This window comes from Sorex fumeus, unplaced genomic scaffold, assembly GCF_029834395.1.
Source record: "Sorex fumeus unplaced genomic scaffold, SorFum_2.1 ptg000029l, whole genome shotgun sequence".
In the NCBI taxonomy this organism is placed as follows: domain Eukaryota; kingdom Metazoa; phylum Chordata; class Mammalia; order Eulipotyphla; family Soricidae; genus Sorex; species Sorex fumeus.
The window spans coordinates 3,196,651-3,219,157 of record NW_026606086.1 but is presented as its reverse complement, the minus strand read 5'-3'; positions in this window follow the sequence as shown (position 1 = coordinate 3,219,157).

The following is a 22,507-nucleotide window of genomic DNA, read 5'->3' as shown; positions in this document are numbered from 1 at the left end:
AACAGTGGTGAGGTGCTTGCCTTGCATGCGGCCAGCCTGGGTTCGATCCCAGCATCCCATGTGGTTGCCTCAGCCCACCAGAAGTGATCCCTGAGCGCAGAGCCAGGAGTTAGCCCTGAGCACCTCTGGGTGTGCCTCCCCTCAAAAAAAAAAAAAAAAACAAAGAAAAACAAATACTGATATAGTGGAGATAACTCCTAAAAAAGATGAAATCAGGAAATCCATCCTTCAAGGGAAAAAGTGATTTTTAAAAACTTCCCCCAGAGTTAAAAAATTCAGCTTCTATCATTTTGCTGATTCAGGTTTCAAAAGTGAGCTGAACCCAAAATAAATGAGCAGCAGGAGGGCGCGAGGTGCTAACGAAGCTGGGGGCCGGGGACTGTGCTCTCATTATCACACGCCTTCCCAGCCTGCTCCGGCTGAACCCGGCTTCCCTAGATGCAGGAGCTAGTGGAGATGCCGCCACCACCAGCAGCTGGGAGGAAGGTGGGAGGGACAGGGAGTGCAGATGATGACTGGCAAAGGACCTGACACCAGGAGAGGGCCTGGCACCACCTTTTCCCAGGCGCCCACAGCCCACCTGCCGCCTGGCCCCAGGCCCCAATCACCTCAAAGGCAGCCAAGATGACCTTGGCCTTCTTGCTGAGCACAGCGCCCACGGCGTTGAAGTTGCGGTCTCGGATCTCGGCGTAGAGCTCCTCAGCTGAGTTCAGCGGCAGCTTCTTGGCCTCTGTGGGCAGGTCCTGCCCATCACACTGCCTCTTCAGGGTGAATTTCTCGGGTGGCAGCTTTACATGACCTGCACGGGAGGGGACATTCCAAGTGAGACTCCAGATACTTCCTGTCAGGGGAGAGCACTGGGCTTTGAGTCACTAGATGTGCACGAGCATAGGACGCTCACGCTTTGGGGGGGCTTGGGGACCATATGGGGTGCCAGGGAACGAACCCGGGTCTGCAAGGGACAAGGCAAGTGCCCTACCCACATTACTATCTCTCTGGCCCTGGTATGCCAGTTTTAGAAGACATTATCAAACTGATGTGTTTCCCCCTTTCATCTTCCCCTTCATTCCGGTATTTATTTTTCCTTTCCCTCCCGTTCTCGCTGAGGCTGAGGGTTGCACAGTCTAGGTGGTGGTTACCCACTTGGGGGCGGGGGTCCCCACTCGGCCTGCCAGAACTCAAGCCATGCCCAATCTTCCGTATTTCCAGTGAAGAATATGCCATAGGAAAAACATCTGGTTGAAAATTCACATAAATCAACGCTTTTTGGGTCTACAGATACTCTTCAGGGACTAAGCATGGAGAAACCTCACCGCACAGAAGAAAGAGACAGAGTTCTGGCCCGGGCGCCCCTAAGAGCCAACCTGACACTTTGAAAGAGAAATTTTTCAGAAGTGCTCCCTGTCATAAAGATAGTAAACAAAACATATAAAATCATATTTGCAAACAAAAAACAACCTTTCAGAAAGAGACAATATTTAAAAAAGAAAAACTCCGGGGGGCCAGATAGTATAGTGGGAAGGTGCTTCCCTGGCATCAAAGAGTCAAATATGGACCCCTGAGGACCCCCAAGAGTAACCCCTGAGCATCACCAGGTGAGGCCCCAAGCAAAAACCAAAGCAAAGCAAACAAATATATATGTGCTAAAAATAACCAGTAGGAAACGGGCTGGGACGGGCATGTGGGAGAAACAGAATTTCCCGCACACCCTGCACCCAACCCTGAGGTCACACTGCAGAACCTCAAGAGTTTGAATGAAAAATGTAAGCAATTTTATTTCTAGAAAATGAAAATGTAAGAGAAAAGTCTTCAGGTCTTGCCAAGACTCAATCAAGGTGAAAGGCGAGTCATGGAAACAAAATCACTCACAAAGGGCTAACTGGAAAAACGCAGTGACAGACTTGACTCTTTCTGGCTGGAGCGGCCCTGCCTTCCACTCTCAAAGCTTCCTGCACAGCCACAGTCAAGTCAGGGTGGGACGGGCACAAGGAAAAACATCGAACAGCAGCAGAGAAACACCAGAAATCAACACATTTAAGGACAATTGATTTTTGAGAATTCAGTAAGGGCAACAACAATTTTAAGCCAATTTGTTGGAACAGGAGGGTCTCCATAAGCAAGAGGAGCAGCGGCCCGAGAGACAGCACAGGGGAAGGCACTGGTCTTGCACGCAGCCAATCTGGGTTCCAGCACCACATATGGTCCCCGAGCAGGCGCAGGAGTGATCCCTGAGGACAGAACCAGGAGTAAACCTTGAGCACTGCTGGGTGTGGACCAACTCCCATCTCTCCCCAAAAGGAAGAAACTGGACACTTCCAGGAATCACTAAAATGCCAGTGTGAGTGTCACCATCACAAACGAGGCAGAAACGAGTGTCAAGTTCAAAGGGCAAACACTGAACTTACTCTGAAGGCGCCCTCCGACTCCATGGAGAGAAGGTCTCCGTCGAAGGGAATGAGGTCCAGGCTGTACTCCTCCCTACGGATGAAGGAGCCCAGGACGCCCAGGTCCTTCAGCCGCTGCTCACACAGCAGGCTACACCGGGGCACAAACCAAATGTGGAAATCTCTTGTGGGGCCACGTCGGTCTTCACTGCAAGAGAAGGACCGTGCCTTGGCCCGAGGCCCCGACGCGAGGACTGCTCCCCAGGGCCCCACCTGTGCCTGACACACAGTGGGCTCTAAAGAGACGCTTATCAGCTAACCCCCCACTACTGAATCGGCCCAAATTTCGAGTTTTCCTGCTCTTTGATGTGATGCTTTTTCTGGAAACCGCTGACCTGTGCTCTGCCAAGGGGCAGTGCTGCTTCTCTTGGGCCATTGATGGGACATGAAAACTCTCAGGGTTGGGGCTGGAGCAACAGCACAGTGGGTAGGGCATTTGCCTTGCACGCGGTCGACTCAGATTCGATTCCCAGTTCCCAGCATCCTATATGGTCCCCTGAGCACCACCGGGGGTAATTCCTGAGTACAGAGCCAGGAGTAACCCCTGTGCATTGCCGGGTGTCACCCAAAAAGAGAAAAAAAAACCCAAAGACCTCTCAGGGTTATTGCAATGGACATCTGTTTCTTGCAGAAAAAAAAATGTTTCTATTAATCAAGCGATGTCTCTAGGAAAATAAAAAGTTGCTTCACACCGTGCCCGATCTTGGGCAAATACCCCGCATGCTTTTAAGTCCGTCCGTAGGGGCCACGTCGATCAAACGTAATGCAGACTGGGCTGCTGCACTTCCCCATAGATGCTGCAGCATTAAATTTTAATCAGCTTCGTCTGACTTTGCTTATGAAATTTGAGCATATGGTATTCAGTACTTGAAAAAGAACCACTAGCTGTTTTTCTTTTTATAAAAAAATCTGGGTCCTTCTACTGAGACAGGCCGGAGCTTCCTACTGTCCTGAGAGAGTGGGTTTCTGTGGTTTGCCCTGCCTCCCCAAGCCCCAATGCACAAAGTTTCCCATTCTCTATTTATAGTTTTTGGGCCACACCTGCAGGTGCTCAGGGATAACTCCTGGCTATGCACTCAGAAGTCACTCCTAGAAGACTTGGGGACCACACTGGGTTCCGAGGATCTATCCTTGGCTGACTGCAGAGTATCCTACTCCTGACCCCCCATTCTCCTCCGACACACTCTCACATCTGTCCAAAGATCCACTTCCTAAAGGGCTGGCAAGCAAAGGTGTCCTGATGAGCACTAAAACCACCAGAGGAATGATTCCGTATGGACCAAGCATCAGTTCTGAGATACCTAAGCACATTTTCAGCAATTATATCCATCAGTTCTAGCCGGGCTCTGACGAAAAAAATGATATTCTTGACATCCGCTGCTTGCAAGCGGCTTCCTTTGAGTGTGAACATTTTCTCCACCTTATGTTCCTAGGAAAGCACACATACAAATGGTGAACAGAACCCCTAAAGCTTAGCAGCCGACCCAAACGCGGACATCACTGCAGGCAGCCAACCCGGGTTGGATTGCCGGCCTCCCACACCGTCCCCAAACACCACCAAGAGTCATTCCTGAGTGCAGAGCTAGGGGTAAGTCTGAGCACTGCCAGGGGTGGCCCAAAGAAAACAGACCAACAACAAAAATTCAGGTGTTCTAACACTCCCACTCCAAAGCATAGTAGACTTTAGTGTTGAGTCAGAGAATGCAGGGGTTACAGTACATGCCTGACACTTGACTGCCAACTTCGCCCCCTGGCACCACAAGGGTCTCAAGCATTGCCATGTGCATCCCAAGAGAGGCCACTGGAGTGGCCTGGGATATCCCTGCCACCACAGCACCAAGCCTCATCGAACTGCTAAGAATCACCACCAGGAGGTGCCCTGGGGCAGTGCTCAGGAGACCCGGGGCCAGGGAGAAAGTAGAGTGGTTAATGTGCTTGCTTTGCATTCAGCTGACCCGGGGTTCTATCCCCAGCACCCCATACTGTCCACTGAGCACTGCCAGGAGTGATCCTAAGTGCAAAGCCAGGAGTAAGTCCTGAGCACTGCCTGGCACGAGCCCCCAAATAAAATTCAAAACCACTTTAGGATAAAAATTTAGATTCCCCAAAGCCAGGTGTATAAATTCAGGCTGAAGTAACCAATCCTGTGTCTGAAAAACTTGGAGCCACATGAAGTAACAATCAGAAGACATGCCGCTCCGTCAAGGAGAAGAGGGGGGTGCACACCCACCCTTGAAAGGTCCACTGAAGGCTCCTATGCTGCCCGAGCCCCTGAGCTGCTTGTGCCCATGTAGCCGAGCAAATGCGGTGCCCGCAGCTCTCCTTGAGATGGGGACTTTTGTGCTTTCCTTTCTAATGTTGGGATGTGTGTAGGGGCTCTCTCTGTCTTTGGAGAAGCCCACGGTCTCTCCTGAAATGTTACTCTCTCTCCGCTCGTCCTCTTCCTAAAGGTCACCAAATAAAATGTTTTTTTTTTTACTTCAAATAAATAAACAAAAGGTCCACAGAAGATAAAACATTTACCACTCATAACAGCGTCAGTGATTCTAAAAACCAGACAGCTCTGCACACCACTTACTCCAGAAGTGGAACATCATATTACTCTTGCTAGAGTCCAGAATGACAGTTTCAAAAAAAGTAATAATAACCAAAACCTTTTTACCTTTAGAAGTGAGTGCTGTGCAATCAAGCCAAACGGTCCTGTGAGATACTCATCTCAAACTTTTGCCTGCGGGAGAGAGAAGCATCCCGTTCTTTTAGTAAAAGGGATTTCCATAACGGCCAACAGCAAACAACAGTCATTTGCAAACTCTGGACAAACAAAACTTGCAGTTAGCAATAGCTGACCACACTCCTATTCTGTGGCCTGAAGAAAAACAGCGTCAGGGCAAGGGGTGCTACTGGCCAAGGAAGCACATTCACTGTCATCCACAAAGAGTGTGTATGCAGTGTCCTGGGGTCAGACTGGGGTCATGAACCCCGTGGGTGAACTGCCAAGGAAACCGTTCAACCCAGCATGTAACAGGCGTCATATAATCCAGCATCAATCAAATGAAAACCTCTCTTGTAGGTATCCCATAGGTATCTTAATTCTGAGAGAGTATTTGGAAAGCTGGGACAGTGTCAGGTGCCCCTGAGAGAGTCAGGCCTCCAGCTGACCTTCGCCTCTACCTAGGCAAGGATGGTGTCACTGGGGGCCAGGATGAATGCCAAGCGGCCTGTGAGCATTTCGCCTGTGCGACACCAGGGTCCTTTTTCCCCATTTGGCGTAACTGATTGGACGAACCGTGGAGGAACAGGCAGCTGGGAGAAGTGGTACCCAGGGTAGCATGCAGCGCCACCCCGCACACGGGGACAGCGGGGAGTGCCTGGATGCGTGGCTGTAATCATCCTGCTGAGAAGAACTCAGGTCGCTCCCGCTTTCCTTCCCAGAGCCAGGCCACAGGGGCTGGGAGCGCAACGCCCCTCTCTCGGGGCTGCCGACTCTGGGTGGCGCCCCCGGACCCAGAGGCCGCCACCCGCCCCGGCTGTCAGCTTGCTGCCCGCACACATGTCCAGGAACTCGCGCAGCACATTCAGGTTCAACCGCCTGACCACAGGTGCGTGGCCTTGGCTCCACTGGGCCCCGCCGCCACGTGACGCCGCGGTCACGTGAAAATAGTGACATCACACCCCCTCATCTCCCTCCATACCGCTAGGGGCGCCGGGGGTGCCCCACGGAGCCAGGGCACAGGCCTCCGAGACTCAGCGCTTCCCAGGGACTGTACAGACCCCCCAGACCCCCAGCAGAGCCGGGTCACAGTGCTGCCTCTGCTCCCTTGGAGGGACCCTCCCGGGAAGCTGGGGACGGGGGGACGAGGGCGCCCTGGCGTCATCTCCCCTGCACTGCCAGCTGGCCTTGCGAGGGCATGTTCCCCCCCGCCCTAACCCCGGCTCCTGGGAACTGTCAGGGGGTCCTCGGGTTCCCCTGGCCATCACCGGGTCCTGCCCAGTGAGGGACCAACCAGCAGCCCCAGCAGGCCGGTGAGCGGCTCGCTCCGCCCTCTGCTGGCCGCCGAGCGAACTGCACAGGTGCGGGGCCCTGCCTGGCGCGGGGGGTCCCGCCCACCGGCACCCAACAGCGCCTGGCTCAGGCCGAGTCCCCCTGTCCCGGGGGTTCCCTGCCCGCCCCTCAGGGGCCGGCCCGTGGCTGCGGAGCCGCAGGAGGTGGCGCTGCCCGCGCAGCGGTCCCTGGGGGGCCTCCAGCCGGATGCCCGAGCTCCGTGGCGCCAGGTGGGTTGGCGGGGCCGGAGCAGGGCCCGCGACTCCAGGCGGGCGACCCCTGGCTCCCGTCTCCCCGCACGGGGCGGACCCCAGCCACTAGCGCCCATAGAGGCGCACACCGAGGCCACGTGACCGTCTTTCCTGGGGGCCGCGGCGGGCGGGAAGCGCAGGGCGCGCGAGTCCTGGGCTGAGGGCGCGGACCCCCGGCGCGGGGGTCTCAGTCCTGAGCCATCTGTCCGCGGGGCTCTGGCGGCGGGGGCGGGGACGGCAGGACTGGACGGCTGCCTGGGATCCCGGCCCCTCGGGCGGGGCGGGCGGGGGCCCCTGGCGTGCGGTCTTGGGTCTGGGTCCAGCGGTGGCCTTGGGCTCAGGCTTTGGGCTCCTCATCTCCCTCGTGGGGGGGGGGGGGGCACCCTGCACAGCGCGGTCTAGTAGATGGGGGTCAGAGGCGACCCGGGCGGCCCGCACTTGCCGGCAGGGGGCTCTCCCCGCTGCAGCGCCCCCGCCCCAGACTCACCACGCACCCCCTCGCCTGCTAGGGGGCGCCCTCCACTCCAGGTGGGAAAACCCCCAGCCAACTGAGCCTCCTAGGGCCCCCTGGCCAAGGACTGCTGGTCATAGGCCCTGAGGGTCCTCATGGCCCCTGGGGCCTCGACTTCCCTTCCTGTACCAGAAATCAACCCAGAGAGAGGCCAGTGCACAACTGCCCTAGAACCCCCGCTCAACGGCTCCCAGGACTATTGCAGGGGGAGGGGCCAGGCTTTGATGCTTACACAAGTTTAGTGAAATTTTACTGACTGTGAGGGAGAAAAAGTTTGCCTGTGTGTACATGCCAGAACCAGCGTATCATTGTGTTCATTTGAATTTAAAGAAACAAGTTAATACCTTTGCGAGATGGAGAACAGAAAGAAAAAAAAAAGAACTTGTTGCAGCCCCACCCCACCCCCCAAAAAAGAATTCTTTGAAACACCTAATCCCAGGAAGAAGTGCTATTTCTTGAATAAATTATTACCAAGCAATGACAACAATTAAAACACACACAAAAGGACGTGTGGGGGGTAGCACAGGGTGGGGACGGACGTTCAGTCAAGACTGGGCAATGCCACAGCCTGGAAAGGACATGAGAGGGGACAGAAGTGTGGCTCGTGGGATGCATATTGGGAGAGAGACAGAGGTGCGTGTGAAGTGGGGGATCTCATTAAAGTTTGGGGTCCAGGACAGCAGTGGATGTTCGTGTCCTACTCAGTGTTTCGAATCTTTGTGCCTTGGGGATGGAGGGAATGTGCACCCCTGGGAGAAGCTGGGAGGGCCACTGGGTATTCCCTCCAACCCACCTTGCGGCACTGGGTCATGCATGTGTAGATCACATGCTCTGGGCCATAGCACCAGTGATGCGGGCAGGTGACACATTGAATGAGGCATAACTTACAGCAACAAGCCGAGTCTCTCTGGTCCCCGGGTGAGTGGGTGAACGAAGAGCATGTTCCGAGTGTCAGATGCCTCCCAAAACTGACAGGAGAAATCGGAGACTGAGGCCCACGTTAGAAATGGCAGAATGTATGTCTGGTTAGTGAGACCCAAGATATCCGCACACACATTACAGACTTCTCATGGGTTTACGGCAAACGGAAATTCTCACAGAGATGAAAAGAGAAGTGTGTATTTCTCTCAGCGCCTGGCTCACACTTACACTCCAGATCATTAAATAGAAAGCAAAGAATCTGAGACTAACAGAGATCTCCTGAATTCAACACCCAAGGGCTGGAAATACACCGGAAAGGGTGGACTTCTGTGCAGTTAAGCTATTACATGAGCAACACCTCGCTAGGGAATAGGATCTTGTTTAGGTGGAAATAAGAGCGCTTTAGTGGAAAGGAAATCTCTGATGCGACCCTGTGGGTCAGGAATCTTGACTTTCCTATGGCATGTGTTTGGGGCTGGGCTGGGGTCTACGCTTCACAAACAGGAGAGCTGGGTTGGTCCCCAGCACTGCATGGTCTCTGGAGGCAGGAATGACTGAAGAGCACTGTGTCCCCAAAGCAAAACAAAACAAACTTATTTGGTAACTGATCCCACCATAAGATTATTTTAAGAGTTCCTTGCTCTAAATCTAACACATACTTAGAAAATCTGATTTTAAATGTTTATTCAAAGTGAAGGGGTTTTAGGAGGATGAGCAGAGTCTCCTGCCCCCGCGCCTGGCTGTCCTCGCCGGGACCCCTTGGAGGGGAGCAGGTTGAGTTTCCCTCCCCACCCCGACCAGGGCTCCGGCAGCCGAAGACCTCCACAACCAGCCACCACCATGCTCAGACCACTCTCCACAGGCATGAAGGTACTGGCAGAGGAACAAAGGCATACGTGTCCTGGGGCTGAGATCTCCAAGCCTGCTCAGATTGGGGCTGAGCATCCTCCACTCAGATCCTCCATATTCCAGTAGGCAGGGGTTACACCCGCCATCTGGCCCCCTTGTGCCCTGTAATCCCATCAACGGCCAAGACCCAGAGACTATAAAACCCAGCTCCCGGAAGCATCTTATTATCTCATTCTTTCTTTGGACAAACTGGCAGGCTACCGAATGTAACCTGCCCACAAGGCAGAGTCTGGCAAACTCCCCGTGGCTTACCCAATATGGCAAATACCAGTAACAATGATGAGGCTCATTCTGCTAACCCTGAAAGAGCCTTCAATATGGCACTTTTTAAAAAATTCTCAGGGCTAGGACAAAGGAGACATTACTGGGGCCTGTTCGAGGCAATCAACAAACAACAGGATGTTTGTGATCGTGATCGTGAGCAGATTCCGATTTTTTTTTGGGGGGGAGGGGGTCATACTGAGAGATCTCAGGGGATCCTCCTGGTTGTGCACTCAGGAATTACTCCTGGCAGTGCTTGGGGGACCATATGGGATGCCAAGGATCGAATCCAAGTTGACCGAGTGCAAGGCAAACACTCTCCACGCTCGAATGTCGCTCCAGTCCCACATTCCCATTCTTTGGTCAGGACTATCCAACTAGCCTGAGCCATCAGCTCTAAGGCAGGAGGGGAGGGAAGCTTCCTTGGTGCGTTCCTGACAAGCCTGGAACATTGCACAATCACCTGGCAGCCTTTCCTCGAGTGGGCACGTGTGGCGACCCCTACATGGACACGGCCAAACAGACCCCAGCAGCTGCTCCTGTTGACCAGTCCTCACGACTAATTCCTTTGGTCTCTTCTCAGCTCTGACTTCTACCGTGCAATCCACAAGTGGCTGGAGGACATCGGGCCTCTTTACCGATGCCCGAGTCACAAATACGTGGGCCCCTTGAAAGCCACACGCTTTAGATTTGGTGTCATGAGCAACAGCAGAGGGAGGAGAGCCGGAAGGGAGGTGTCCGGGGCCAGAAACCTTTCCCAAGGGATCACACTATCCAGATTCTTTCCTTACGACTTTCATAAGAAATAAATCTCAGTCATGATGCAAATGCCTTAAAGTGTTACTGGGCAGCCTTTCAAAATGCAAAAAACAAGAACCAAATATTAGAAACTAAAAAAATATATGAAATTTATTATAACGTGGATAGAGTTTCTTTAGTCTTTCCATCAAAGACACACAGATAGAGCAAAGGAAGCAGGAGTGGGAGGAAAAAGAGAGGGTGAGGTGAGCACAGCAGCGCGTGAGCGCAGAGACAGCCAGACATCAGCACACACAGTGAGCTCAGGACCGCGGAGGCTGCCTCCCGGACCCGCAGAGTTCCTGACCAAAGCCCGAGCCTGACATTCTGGTTCTGGTATCTGTCCTTGGCTGTCAGGGAAGTGGGGTACGCCGAACAGGACCACCCTGCCCCCGTCTGCTCTGGGATTTAGCAGTGGTCGGAGCAGGGCAGGACTGGCCCTGCCTTCCGCAGCTGGACCTGTTTTCTTTTATTTATTTATTTATTTATTTATTTTTTAAATTTTATTTATTTATTTTTATTGAATCACCATGAGACACTTAAAATCTTTCATGTTTGGGCTACAATCACACAATGATCAAACACCCATCCTTCCACCAGTGCACATTCCCCACCACCAATCTCCCAGGTATACCGCCCCCCTTCTACACCCTCCCCCTGCCTCCATGGCAGACAACATTCCCCATACTCTCTCTCTACTTTTGGACATTATGGTTTGCAATACAGACACTGAGAGGTCATCATGTTTGGTCCATTATCTACTTTCATCACAAATCTCCCATCCCGACAGATCTGGACCTGTTTTCAACCTGTCTGAAAACCTAACTTGGAGACAAGCTCCCGAAAGAAACGCTGACTTTCACAAAGTGCAGAGACACACCTTTGGCACACATCGCGTGCAGCTAAGCTGGAGATAACTACAGTCTGGGGAAAACCCGCAGCAAACCCAGGGGCTGGGTGAGTGTAGGCGACGTCCTCTCTCAGAAGCAGCAGTTCTGCGCCTCCATGTGGGAGCCCAGGATGGAGAGAGCCTTCGCCATCAGGACTGCACGCCAACAAGACCCTTGGGGGCAGGCAGCGGTTTCTGCATGAACCCAGGGAAACTGGACCTAAACCCTTCTAGGCTTTCAACCTGAGAGCAGAGCAAATTCTTTTTAGCACTTTATGTACCATCACACTCAGACCTACATCTGAATCCTTTACAATCTCTACCTGCCGATGAAGATCCTGGGATTAGCTACAATTGAGTTGTCTTCAGATTTCTGAATCAGACACAGCTTGCCATGATTAACGAGAAGAAACAGTTCAATATTTGTTTTAAAATTTTTTAATAGTTTTAAATTTTTTTACTCCCACAAAAAAAGAAAAACAATAAAGTCATCATTTGTTCCTTAGATTCACTGAAAGTTTTTTTCCTTCGGGGTGGATGGGTGCACACCTGGCCATGCTCAGGGTTTACCATGGCTCTGGGCTCAGGGTACCACATGGGGTGCCAGGGATTGAACCCAGCTCAGCTGTGTACAAGACAAGATAGTACCAGTTCTACGACTTCCCCAGCCCCTGAAAGAATGACTTTCCATGGATGGCTGCATAAACATTCCTGGGACATAGGGGGAGAAGGGGAACAGAGGTGATGAGACAGCAGAGTGAAATGGACAAGTGGTTAAATGGGTCATTTATTTTTTAAAATTTATTTATGTATTTATTTCTGCCGGGGGTCACGCCCGGCGATGCACAGGGTTACTCCTGGCTCTGCACTCAGGAATTACTCCTGGTGTTGCTCAGGAGACCATATGGGATGCTGGGAATCGAACCCGGGTCGGCCGCGTGCAAGGCCCTACCCCTCCGTGCTACCGCTCCAGCACTAAGTTGCATGCCAAGACGAGTGTCTTAAAAAACAAAACCAAAATGAAACAAAAAAATGCTTCCCGTTCTGACGGATGGTTCCTCCTCAAGCCAGGGGTGCCAGCCTTGATTCTGGGGGGCTGTGCGTTGTGGGGAGCGCGGGGGAGGATGGGACTCTGGTGTCTGTGTGCCCCCAACTTGGGAGTTGTCTCCTGCAAATAGCACCAGGGATGAACCGACCATTTGGGACCAGCTGTGGGGGGCTGGGAGGATGAGCAGATGGAAGGACCTGAGATGGGTGGCAACCGTGGACACGCAGCAGACCCCGACTATCGCCACTCAAGAGTACAGAGAAGGGGGTCTCCCCGCAACCAGAACAGATGGTGGGGGTGAGGCGGGGGGTGCGCTGTGTCACAGGGAATTACAGCACAGTAGATTTCATGAGAAACGCATTTCCTTCCTTGTGTCCTCCATCTTCGGCAGCCTGGCAGTGGGCTGGCCTTGGGGATACTCCTGGCTCCTTGCTGGGGGCTGGGTGGAGGGAGGGAACTCTGCCTCCTGCAAAGCCTGTGCTCCCTGTGGCCCCAGACTTCAGAGCAAAGCTCAGATATGCTTAGGCCCATCTGCCTTTTTCTTTTCTTTTGTTTTGGGGCCACACCTGGTGATGTGAGGGGCTTCCTCCTGGCGATGCGCTCAAGGATCACTCCTGGCGGGGGAGGGTCCACCTGGGATGCTGGGGATCAGGGATCTACCCTGGGTTGGCCTCAAACAAGGCAAGTTCCCTGCCCGCTGTGCTATCCTGCACTTCCCCTATTTGTCCTTTTCATTCTGACTTTCGTTTGCATTTCTGCAGGAAGTTCAAATTCTGGGCCTATCTGCGCCACCTCAGTTCAAGATTTTTTCCATCCTGTTGAAGTATGTCTTTTTCTCCTGATGCTCTGGTTGAAGTTTTTTTGTTCTCCTTAGTCATAACAGCACATGCAGAAAACGAATCTGTAACAAGATAGTTCTTTTTTGTGGCACATTTGGCGGTGTTCGGGGCTTACCCCTGGCTCTGTGCTCAGAGAGCACTCCTGGCGGTGCTCGGGGGACCATACAGAGTGCAGGAATTAAGCAGCACATGGGCTCCTTTGTTCAAGGTGGCCTTTATAGGGTTTCTCCAACCTGCCCCCACGTAGGGCTTCTTCCTAGGTAAAAGTCCGTTGCTAAGGAGGTTACCAGGGAGGTCCAAAAAGAGGAATTTCATGGGGAGGAGGCCTTTATCCTCAGGGTCTGTGGATGGTCTTATCAGGCCTTTGCTTTCTGTATCCACAAGGTGGCTCATTCCTAGAATTCTTCTTCCATGAAACTTTGTTTCATTGCAAAGGGCCTTTCCCTATCTACCTGCCTACATCACAACCATTATTGCCATACTGGTCCCTACTCTATCCTAAGCATCCTCTGTCCCCTACACGTGTGGTTTTTTCCAATCATTGACAAGGCCTCCTGGCCCCCATTTTTCTAGCCTTGGATATCAATCTCATGTGTGTGTGTGTGTGTGTGTGTGTGTGTGTGTGTGTGTATATATATATATATATTATGGGCTGGAGCCATAGAACAGCGGGTAGGGCGTTTGCCTTGCACGCAGCCAACATGGCCAACCCGAGTTCGATTCCTCCGCCCCTATCGGAGAGCCTGGCAAGCTACCGAGAGTATCTCGCCCCCAAGGCAAAGCCTGGCAAGCTACCCTTGACATATTCAATATGCCAAACACAGTAACAACAAGTCTCATGATGGAGACGTTACTGGGCCCGCTCAAGCAAATCAATGAACAATGGGAGGACTGTGACCATATATATCATATTCCACAAAATGGGTGCTTACTTATATTTGTGAAGGGACTTGGGAATCATATCCAGCAGTGCTGAGGCTCCTCCGAGCTCTGCTCAGGCATCACTCCTGGAGGGGATACTGGGGACACTATGATGTGCCAGGGAAAAGAATCTGGGTTTGCTGCTTGCTAGGCATCAGCCTTGCCCCAGGGCTCTCTCTCCAATCTACAGTTTACTGACTTACAAAGTAGTATTACAGAATACTCACAGTACGATGTAATAATATTTGGATATCCTGCAAAGTAACCATGATTCATGTATAGCCCGTTTGAATTCCCTACCATAGATTCTAAGGTCAAGGACTGCTATTGGGTATTATGAAGGCTGAAAGTAACGGTCCTACTCAAGTTCTTTTTCCAGAAATCTCAACGTGAGGACATGTGCTTCAAACGTACAGGAGTTGGTGCTTATAAGCATATTTGGTTCTGTTCATTTTGGGTTAATAATATAGCAATGTCCAGTTCTTTCCCAGACTTTATGGATTGATGGTGTTTGTACTGCTTGGTGTCCCTTCATTTTTGTCTTGTGAAGAATCACTGAAGGCATTCATTTTAGGGTACATTGACTAGGAAGCTTTGCAATAATGCAAGAAAGGTTTTGTTTGTTTTGGGTTTTTTTTTTTTTTGCTTTTAAAGCTCACCCAGTGGTTTTCTTTTCATTTTTTTATAATTTTATTGATTGAATCACCATGAGAGCAGTTACAAAGCTTTCGCGTTTAAGTCTTGGTCATAAAATGAAACACCCATACTTTCATCACGGCCCATTCTCCACCACCAAAAACCCCAGTATAGACCCATCCCACACCCTCCCCCTACCTGTAGAGGAGATAATTTCCATATTACTCTCTCTGCTTTGATTACATTCAATATTTTGACACCGGACCCACCATTATTATTTGGTGCTCAGATCTGCTGCAAAGGCAACAGTAGACAATTTGTTTTCTACTCCTGGTTATGAATAACATATGACATCGCGTGGCTGCAGTAGTGGCTGCGCAATTTTGAAATTCCACAATTTTAACCATTAAATCTGGAGGAATTTCTTGCCAAAACCTGCTGGGTTCCAAGATTAAATCAGCAGCCAGAGAGGCCGTTTGTGGGTGACGACTTGGAGACTCGTTGGGGAGGAAAGGGCCAGCTCCACCCGCATCCGGTGAGGCCCTACGTGTCTCGTCACTGTGAGCCCAATCCTGACTGTCCAGTGGCCTCTGGAGGATGGCGGCCAGCGGGCTGCCAGGGGGAACGGGCCAAGGCACGAAATCTATTCCCACCTGGGGTGGCCCAGTGCCTGTAACTTACTTCAGGGACTGGACACATTTCTGCCAAAAGCTCTTGGGTTTCGAGATTTGTTTCTGAGTCTCTGGGATCATGGCCGTTAAGCAGTTCAATCAGGAACCAGAGAGGCCATGCCTCCAATGATATAGCTGGACTGGAGGTGGTTTGTGTGTGTGTCTCCCACATAGCTAACTTTTGCCTGTTTACTTTCTTGGTAAACTCTGCCCCACGTTTTTGGGGTCTGGCCCAAGGCACAGCAGCAATTTGGGGGTACCTGGAAGTCTGAAGGCGCCATCAGACTGCTGATGCACTCACCTCACAGGTACAGAGAGACCTGCTGGTGGCACCATACCCCCAACCCAGTGCTTCTTACGGTTTACTCCTGCCTCTGCACTTAGCGATTGCTCCTGCCGGGGCACAGATGACTGGATGGGATTCCTGCGATTGAACCCAGATCAGCCACATGCAAGATAAGAAACCTACTCACTGTACTACCTCGTTAGCCCAAGATAAACACTTTTAAGAAAATGGTATACAGGCACAGAGCAATAGTTCAGCTAGTAGGGCATGTGCTTTGGCCAATCTGGCTTCAATCACTGACGTTCCGTATAGTCTGCCCAAGCACTGTCAGGAGTGATTCCTGAGTGCAGAGCCATGAATAAGCCCTAAGACATCACCAGGTGTGGCACAAACATAAAGAAACAAAAAGAAATTGGTGTATCAGAATTCCATTGTAGAAACTCTTTGACTTCTTTGACTCTATAGTTCTTGATTGCTAGCCAAAAATCTTTTATAAATAAACCGGAGAATAAACAGTTATCACTGGCAAAAAGGAAATAATTTTATTCAAGTAGATAAAGAACATTGTTTGCTCAAATTTTAATACTGCTTTACATAGTGTGTGAAACAATTTCAATCGTGTTTATTACTCAAAATGTCAATGGATTATGATCTTTCACTGGTGAGACACTTGATAATCTCCAGAGGAAAATACATCAAAAGCATATATACAATTATAGAAGTTCTTATAATCCATGTAGCCCTGATGGTACATTATTTATCACGTTTTACAGAACTAGAAAACATTCAAATGAACATAAACAGATTCAGACTGGATGATAAACTTCTGATGGTTCAGGTCCTTCATTTAATTTTTTCTGATAAGAAAATCCAAAATTATTAATGTTGAATTTCTCATCATACATTCAGTTAAAAACCACAGTGGAAAAAAAGTAAACTTTGTAAAGACAGTAAATTGGTTATTGTAGGTGTTTCACAAGTAGCTTGCTATCTAATCCAGGAACTGCTGGAGATTTCTGCAGAGTGCAGAGAATGAGGTGGCCGGGCCGAAGTTTTTGTTGTCGTAATTGTTGAGGTCGTCCCCGTTCCCTTTGAGAGCCGCCTCGAACATCATCTCCACTTTCATGTTGAGGTCCTGATTCTTTCTTTGGAGGTCCACAATCACGGAATTCAGGAAATCAATCTGTGTTCAAGGAGAGCGTGAGACGGTGAGCCATCTGCGGGAGCCATGGGAGCCCGCCACAGAGGAGGCTGGGCCCCGCTTCCAGTCCCCGCCCCAGGGTTGGAGGCAGCCAGAGCTCCCCTTTCCCTTCCTGAGTGCAAGCTCCCGGGTGCCCAGGGAAGACCCCAGGAGGAGATGCTGGTACCCCTCGGTTCTTCTCAGAGCAGGGAGTCAAGAGGGGTCTTCCCTCTCCTACAAAGACAAACTCACTTCTTTCAAATGAATGGGGCGGGGGGAAATCCCACTTTACAAAAGCAAGCATGACTGTAGGCACAAACATTCATGTTTCACTTGAAAACTGGCAGGCACGTTGGGTCTGAGTGATAGCACAGCGGGAAAGGTGCTTGCCTCGCACGCAGCCAACCCAGGTTTGATCCCTGGCATCCTATAGGGGCCACCGGAGAGCAGCCAGGAGTGATTCATGAGTGCAGAGCCAGGAGGAAGCCTGGAGTATTGCCAGGTGTGGCCCCCAAAGAAAGTGTAAATAAAACCAGAAAAACAGACTGATTCTTTTTCTCCCTCAGGGCAAGTTCTGATGGCCAGTCTCTGAGAGTGCCCAGGCCATCCCACACTAGAGCCAAGAAACGCGGATCTCTCTTCCTCCAGCTGAAAACAAAACAAAGCAAAACAAAACAAAACAAAACATGGAAATGTTCAGTTCCCAACAAGCCCATACAGGGTCCACCTGCACAGCCCACATGCAAAGTTCACTTCAGCCCACAAGTGCCCTCCAGGGCCACCGGCTGTTAAGTACAGAAGTGCAGGAAGTGAGGGTGTGCGGGAACTCCTCAGGGCACTGGGACCCAGATGGTCCCCTTCCTCGGAGAGGATTCAAACGATAAGGCGCTGCAGACCCGGGTGGGATGGAAGGGGGTTTGGGGAAGGAGAGACATCAAGGAGGCCCCAAGGCTGACTCCTGCTGCAGGCCAGACCCGAGCCTGGTGATAGTAGGTGCGGGCACCGGACTGCAGCCAAGTGTGCAAACCCCGGAGGACCACACCCAGCTGTCTCCCTTGACAGGAGCAAGAAGCAGGAAGGCAGCCCAGAGGACCAGACTCCCCCAGCTCTGGGCCTAGAGCATGCACAAAGAGGCTGGAAAAGCCACATGCTGGTGGGCGTTTCCGTTTGCGACTGAACCTTCCTGGCAGGGAAGAAGCCCTCCAAAGTGGTGCTCGACTCTGGCAAAGTGAAGATTTGCCAATTTGATGGGAGCCCGAAGCCCAGGTTCTGGGAGAGCAGCAAGAGGAAGGGCATTGGAGGGCTCTGGCAAGGACATGACCCCTTGATTGAAGGGATGTGTCCTTGTCCATGGGGCCTCTCACTCCTTAAGCATCACCTCTTGTGCTGGGAGCATGTGGGGGTGGGGTTCCGGCAGCATGTGCGAGGACCCTGGTTCTCACGGGCGCCAGGGGAGCACAGCCCGTTCTTCCTCAGCTTCCCTCTTTTTGGCTTCTGTTATTTTAATGAATCAATTAATTTGGGGAGGGGCTTTTTGGGTCACAATCCGGCGTTGCTCAGGAGTGACTCCAGGCTCTGCACCCAGGAAGTACTCCTGGCGGTGCTTCGGGGACCATATGGGATGCCGGGGATGGAACCTGGGTTGGCCATGTGCAAGGCAAACAGCCTACCTGCTATGCTATTGCTCCGGCATCATTCTCGGATATTTTAAATGGTAGATATTCCCCGACTCTTTTGAAGCATACACGCATATATACATATGTACATGTCTGTGTATGTATACATGCTTATCTAGAACCTTTGTGGGTAGTCAGTTTGGTTTGTTTGGGGGCCACACCCGGTGGGGTAGGGACTAAACCCTAGCTCTGTGCTCAGGGATCACTCCTGGCTAGGGTGGAACAGCTCAGGCTGTCAGCAGTCACTCGAGCCCGGGAAAGTGGGGCTGTGAGGTCAGAGGGCACAGGCTCACCTACAACTGCACTCAGGAATTACTCCTGGCGGTGCTCAGGGGACCATATGGGATGCCGGGGATTGAACCTGGGAATTCGGTGTGTAAGTCAAACGCCCTCCCCGCTGTGCTATCACTATGGCGCAGGATATGGTTTCTCTCAAGGCTGAGGCCGGGCCTACACAGCCCTGGTCACTACCATCACCCACCTTACTCTGCATCATCGCATTGGTGTTCCTGGTGTCCTCCAGGGAGGCCAGGGCCTGCAGGGATGCCTCCCGCTCGGCCAGCAGCTCGGTCTGCTGCGCCTCCAGCAGAGCCTGGTCTTTCAGCAGCCAGTGCAGCTGCCGCTGGAGCTTCGTGGCCTTCTGGCCCAGCAGCTCCTTCTCAGAGCCAAGGCTGTTCAGCTGCTCACGCAGGGCCGACTCCACGCGGGCGGCCTCCTCCTTCTCAGCCGTGAGCTCCTCGATCTCTTGCACCAGCGACTTCTGATCCCGAGCCAGCTCCTCGTAGGAGCACTGCAGCTTCTGGATGATGTTGTCCTTGTCCTTGGCCAGGGATAGGTTGTCCAGAACCAGCTTCTTGACATGCTCCTCCAGCTGGCCCCTCTCCTCCAGGCCCTTCTTGCACTCGGCCACCAGGCTACTCTTGCTCATCTGCAGCTCCTCCACCAGGGCCTGCAGCCCCAGCTTGGTGACCTGCAGTGCGTCCTTCTCCGCGCCCACCCTCTGGAGCTCCTCCTGCACCGCCCTGCCCTCTTCCAGCACTTTCTCTTTCTCCGCCTCGAGGGCTTCTCGGTCCAGCCGCTCCTGCTGGCAGAGCTTCTCGGCTGCCCACCTGGCCTCGATGACCTTCTCCTTATCCAAGCGAATCGCTTGGTTCAACAGCCAGAGCTTCCTCTGCTCTTCCCGCAGCGAAGAGTTTTTGGCCTCCGCTTCTCTGAGTTTCAATTGAAACCACCCTCTCTCGGACTTCAGACAGAGCTTCTCCTTCGCCAGCAATTCATTCTCTGACCTCAGGGCCCTGCGATCCTCTGACATCAGCTCCATCTCTTCTTTGGCCGAGCTTAATAAGCAAGTTAAGGACTGCACAAACAAAAAGCGGGGAAGAATGGAAACAAGAATGAGATCAAGCAGGCACACGCAAGCCAAGCACTTCATGTGGCCTAAATACCAGAAATGAAAATGGCATAGTCTTACCTGCACACGCGTGTATACGCGCACGCGCACACACTCACACACACACGCACACACAGACTCAGGATGGAGAGGCTCAAACACAGTTAGCTTCTTAGCGTCAACATAACTACCTGCCTATTTTGTGGATGGGGGCCCCACACCTGCTGGTGTTCGGGTCTCGCTCAGGGTTCTGTGCTCAGGGATCACTGCTGGCAGGGCCGGAGGACCATACGGGATGCTGGGGATCAACCCCGGGTTGGCCGAGTACAAGGCAGCACCCTACCCATTCTACTATCAGCCGATTTGATTTTTGAAATGCCGTCTGAAATGATTCCTGACAGCTCCCCGGAAGGTGTAAGTACAGTTGGATCTTGACATTGGGGCATAAGATTTTTCCCCCCACTTCAATTCTTCTATTATAAAATCCATCACTCTGTCCTAGAAGGGATGCATTCAAAAACTAGTTTTCAATACAATTCAAAGAACTACAAAAAGTATTTTGTTTTGGAACTTTGTGCAGGAGGGGAAGGGAAAAGCAACCACTGCTTGTCAAACGATTTTCACAGGGACAAACAGAGGCAGGAAATGGACTTAGTCCCAAAAGTTATACACTTTATAGAAAATCCAGACGAATCCACCAAGCTTTGGAGACTGAAGCCAACAGTGTTTGCTTGCCAAACACAGTAACAAGTCTCAAAATGGAGACATTAGTGGGCCCGCTCGAGCAAATGGATGAACAATGGGAGGGCAGTGTTTGCAGTCATTTGGGAGGGGCCCAGGGGCTCCAGGAGGACTGGCCGCACACGGGTCAGGGTCTCCCTCACCTGCTCTCCCTGCCCGTCAGCAACGGGTTGTGCGTTTTCATTTCTGAGTCTCAATGCACACCACAGTTGAACCACCATGTACTTTTCAGAACTTTCTGCAGCAAGGGCTATCTTCTCTGTCCAGCTCAGCAGCCATGAGCCGCAGCAGGCTACTGGTGTGTGCTGGGCAGCTGACCGCTGACGGCCATGTTACCGGAATGGGACTGACCTGAGCATGCACACGAGGCTGCTGGCCACAGAACTGGGCCAGCAGGTGGTCCAGAGAGGAGACGTAGCCCTGGCTGCGGTGCGTGGTGGAAAGCGGCCGGGCACCAACACACACACGGGCCACGGCCGCCATCAGCCGCGGCGCTGCCCTGCGCCCACCTACCTTGGCCTTGTCAGCTTGCGTCTTCAGCTCGGCCACCTCCCGCAGCAGGCTCCCGTTCTCCGCCTGCACCGCCTGCAGCTTCTCCTTCGCCTGCAGCAGCAGCTGCTGAAGGGCCTGCGGCGCCTCCTCGTGCTGCCCCTGGATCTCCACGCTGGCCTTGGCGTGCTCGGCCTGTAGAGCCTGGCACTGGCTGCGGCTCACGTCCACCTTCTCCTCCTGTGGGGAGCCGGGGGCCACCGTCAGCCGCCGGCCCCCTGCCCGCTCCCAGCACACACGCACATACACGAACAAACACGAACACACACACACACAACGCAAACACACAAACATACACACACGCACACACACGGCCCCTCTGCTCTGCTCACCAGCATGCACACACAAACACACATGCACACACACGCGCGCACACACGGCCCCTCAGCTCGGCCGCTTTCGTTCAAGTTCTCCTGAAGACTATGAAGCGCTAGCCCCTTCCCCTGCAGCTCTTCGGCCAGGCTATCGGCCTACCAGAGTCACAAGGATGGAGTGAATGGACCAAGGAGACAAACAGGAACGGGAAGGGGAAAACAAAACAGAAAACACGTATGAGAAGCCCATGACCCAACACAACCCCGAAGAACAGAGGCGTGAGGTGAGCGTGATTGCCTGAAGCTCACGAAGCCAAGACCTTGGCGCCAGCAGTTCTGGTGATGACTGTCTAGTGGTTATTGAAAACGGCCCAAACAGAGGCGTTTTCTAGACCTAACTTTGGCGTGACCAGAAAATAAGAAAGCCTATGAGAAAGACTGACTTTCCAGGGCCGGGGAGACGGCACAAAGGGCTGGAGTACACACCAGGCCCGAGTTGGAACTGCAGCACCACTGGGCGAGACTGAGATCGGTCCACAAGCTGCAAAGCCCCACTACTGCTGGGCGCGAGGACCCCAGAGCCCAGAGCATGGCTTGGCGAGGAAGAAGGAAGTAAGCAAGGGAGGAGGGAAGCTAAGGATAGGAAGGATGGAGGGAGGAAACAGGGAAGAAAGGGAAAGGGAGGGGAGGGAGGGAATAAAAGGTTATCTTTTTTTTTTTCTTTTGGCTTTTTCGGTCACCCTAAATGCTCAGGAATTTCTCCTTGGCAGTAACCCGGCCAGCTCACCGAGAGTATCTCGCCTGCACAGCAAGCCTGCCAAGCTCCCCGTGATGTATTCGATATGACAAACACAGTAACAAGTGTCACAATGGAGACTTTACTGGGTCCGCTCGAGCTAATCGATAAACAACGGGAGGGTAGAGACAATGACAGTGACCCTATGGGATGATGGAGATCGAACCCACGTGGGCCGCGTGCAAGGCAAATGCCCTTCCCACTGTACTATCACTCCGGCCCCCAAGATTTACTTTCTTGTAGTTTCTTTTCTGTGACTTTAAAAGTTTGAGGGGTTTCAATATGAAATTTAAAATGAGGAACCTCTAATCCCCTAGACAGCAGTCACCCGAACTTGACGTTTGTTACATCTTGATGCGAACAAGTGGGTCAGCTATCCCCTGCTCTGTCCTAGGAATTGATTCCATTTGTTTCAGCTGGTGTTTCTGGAATGC